The sequence below is a fragment of the Oryx dammah genome, unplaced genomic scaffold (assembly GCF_014754425.2).
Source record: "Oryx dammah isolate SB20612 unplaced genomic scaffold, SCBI_Odam_1.1 HiC_scaffold_2, whole genome shotgun sequence".
Classification (NCBI taxonomy): Eukaryota; Metazoa; Chordata; class Mammalia; order Artiodactyla; family Bovidae; genus Oryx; species Oryx dammah.
Window position 1 is genome coordinate 195,628,846 of NW_024070186.1, and position 3,384 is coordinate 195,632,229.

General features: G+C 63.0%; 1 long non-coding RNA gene across 1 annotated transcript; it reads right to left on the reverse strand.

Annotated features, from left to right (window-relative positions):
- Positions 1-1,717: 1,717 nt before the first annotated feature.
- On the reverse strand, positions 1,718-3,181 carry LOC120856278. The gene is made up of 2 exons (XR_005719418.1): positions 2,837-3,181; positions 1,718-2,323 (listed from the first exon to the last, which is right to left on the reverse strand). It is a non-coding gene; the product is annotated as an uncharacterized LOC120856278 (long non-coding RNA).
- Positions 3,182-3,384: the final 203 nt, after the last annotated feature.

Here is a 3,384-nt window from a genome sequence, read left to right on the forward strand (position 1 = left end):
TGGAAAATGTTTTTATTTTCTGCTTGAAAGAAAAATGCCAAAGAAGGATTAAAAAAAGAGGGAGGGGGTGAAGACAGTGAGAGAGGCTCGTCTGTGACTGACACACAGACACACACACGATACACATCCTGGAAGCCTGTGGGGGTAGGAGGCTCCTGGGAGGCCTGGGAAGCAGGGTTTGGTCCTGCTGTCCCCTCCTAGAGAGGCCACCACGGGCCTCGGAGGACCGGTGAGGAGCACGAAGACGCAAAGCTGGGTTGAAACCTGTCTGGCTTGCTTGTTGTCACCCAGACTGGGTGGTCTTCGGAAGGCATCTCACTTCTGTGGCTCCCGGACACCCCTTGGATGTCTCTAACAGGGGCACAGACGTGTGCAACAGAAGGTGTGTGTAAGGAGCAGAATGAATACCTGGAGGAAAGCCCAGACTGGGGTCAGACCAGGAGACCCCTAGGGAGACGGGAGGTAGGATTCTCCAAGGATGTGCTGAGCCCAAGCTCCTCCAGGTACACGGAGCCCCAGGCCCCCTGAACTCCAGACCAAAGAGCCCTCCCAGCCGGGAACGGGGGTGAGGCTCCTTCAGTTAGCCTGACCTTACCCTGCTCCTACCAGGCCCAGGCCAAAGGGGCTCCCGTTAACCTCTGACCCCTGTTGCCTCCCCATCCCAGGCGAGGGCAGAAGAGGCCCCAGGAGGTGGAGAGGGTGGACGAGGCAAGGCAGGAGGCGGGTGGCAGGCTGGGTTAGTGCAGTCGGCTGTGAACCTCCTCTCAGCTAGCCGTGGTCAGGCTGGGGGCTCCCAGGGGTGCTGGGACTCCCCATTGGTATCCCCCATCGCCCCGTGCCCGGGTGGGCCCACCGCTGCTTTCTGCACCTCGGGTTTCTGGTCTGTTAAATGGGCCCGACAGCACCCATGTCAGAGGACTGTCCAAGCCTGCACAGAGCAGAGGTTCGCATCAGAAGGAATTTTCAGACGGAAGGAGAGGAAGCCCGAGCATCCTGCTGTGGATGCAGGTGGGCTGGGCTGGGTGTGCAGGGGCCACGTGGGGCAGGGCGGCGGGCAGGGGCGGAGATGCCTCTGGGGGGCCAGGCTGCCTTCGGAATTTACTCTGGAGCTCTCAGCATGCACAGGCCTGCCGGGCGGGGGTTCAGAGGCCCAGATGGAGCTGCCAGCCGGCAAGAGAAGAGGACCTGGAGGGCACTGACTCCCCATCAAGGGCCCTGGGGGACACTGACTCTCCATCGAGAGGTGCAGCACCCCTCCCCTGGCAGCCCCCCACAAGCACACAGGCTGCCAAGCCTTCCATTAGTCACCCTGGCCGCTGACATACATAAATCCCATTAGTCATAGGCGCACACACAGGCTTGTGGAGCACACCCAGGCACACCCAGACAAAGAAGGCCCCCATAGAGGCCTTGCTGTGCCCGTGTCCCTTCCCTGGGTGCCTAGGACAGTGCGGGGACCCTAGGCGCTCAATGGACACGTGGTCAGCTTTACCCTCCAAATACTGCCAGCCCCCCCGCCCCCCGCAAATAACAGCTGTTCCATCCCCTGGGCACACTAGTACCCCAATAAGCGCCCCTGAATGCCCTTGGCCAGTCCTTCTTCTGCTCCTCTGCGGAGTGGGAGGGGGGCTCGGCTGGCACATGGGGCCCCTCCCCGTGCCTCTCCCCCGACGGGTCTAGCAGAAGATCCAGTCCCCAAGGTCAGTAGAGCTCCTTAGCAGGCGGCCCCCGGGCTGATTTATTGGCGGTTTATTTGGAGAAACACTATCGCTCTCGGATTCTGGGGGTGGGGGGGGAAACGCTCGCGGTGGACTTTAACCTTGGGCTGAAACCGCAGCGCTTTGTTTTCGGAGGCGCTTCCTGGGGCGCCGCGGGGCTGGGGCCGGGGGAGGCGCGGCTGGAATGCGGCTCAGCCGCCTCTCCACTCCCAGGCTGCGTTCCCGCCGCCGAGGGGAGCGCTCAAATTCTTCTGGGCTCCGCCCGGAGGCCTCGGTCCCTTCACTTGTGCTTTTAGAAATTCTAGGAAGGAGCCGAAGCTCCCTGGGTGAGTATCTCGCAGCGAGGTTTCCAAACCCTCCGCCTCCGGGATCTTCCACGTGCCAGTTTGCTGTCGTGGCACTGGCGCAGGGAGGATCCCAGGAGGCACGGTGAATGTGTAAGTGGTGTGTGTGTGTGTGTGTGTGTGTGAATGCCTCCCCCTTCGGCGGCTGTCCCCACCAAAGTCCAGGAGGCTGTCCGGAGGTGGCTGTCCTGATGAACAGCGTGCACTGCCTGCTTGTCGGGGGATGCAGAGTACTGGTGCGAAGGCCCGTTCCCCGCCCCTCTGGCAAAGAGACAAACAAAGCTGGTGACATTAAGCGTTATTATTGCAAATCAACCCCATCTGGATCAGTCCCCCTCTACCCGCTCCGCTCCTGCATGGGGTAGAGAGACTGCCACCCCTGCCAGGCTGTCTCCAGCGCTGGACCCATTCCTGCTTCCCCGCTGGTTCGCCTGTTTTCGACAAAGAGGGTGGCTGACGAGAGGGCCGAACTGGGTCCAGAGAGGGCACAGCAAAGAGGAGATGGGGCTGGCACCGGGTGGGGAACCAGACGAGCCCTTTGCCTCCAGGCGAGGCGCCTGGAGACCTTGTTTGGTCCTCGATGCACACAAAGCCCCCTCCCCACATGGTGCACCTAGCGCTCCGAGGGCAGAAGCGTGGCCCAGAACGGCCGCAGAGTCCGCGCTTTGAGGCTGAGTTCTGAGAGGCCACTGTGACCCAGCCGTCGCCCAGGATGGCACGCACAGAGCCCGAACTGGGCTCAGGCAGGTGGCGGCGCGTCCACTGCACCCTCACCTCGCCTTCCAAGTAATAGAGCTCGTCGCTAAGCGCCCCTACCCCAGGGAGCGGTCAGGGGAGGCCCAGGCCCCCTCAGGGTTCCGCAGCCGCAGGGATGGAAGCTGGTGGTGCTCACTGGACAAGGCTGTTCGTTCCCTCTGGCCAACAGGGAAATTTCAGACTTGACTCCCTGCTTAATCTCAGCCCCCCCCCACCCCCGGACCTGGAGGACAGGGTGTCTGGTGCGGTCCAGACGCCGGCCTCACCGGGAATACCGGCCCAGGCAGTGGGAAGGAGGCCTCCCTTCCCCCCTCCCCCGCGCCCAGATTTATGGCCCCAGCCGGCCCCCAGCACCGGAGACTGTCTCCGTCCCCTTAGAGCCAAACAGTCGAGTGGAAGACCCGACCCGGCCTGGGGAAGAGGCCAGGGCTGGAGGCGGAGCCGAGCGCCGCAGGGATCCGCGGGACCGGCCGGACGGCCAGATGCTCCGGGATGCCGGCTCTGTGTGCAGTGCGTCCTGGCCCCTGCGGCTTTCCGGGCTCTGGCGAGGCGTCCTTAGGCTTCCT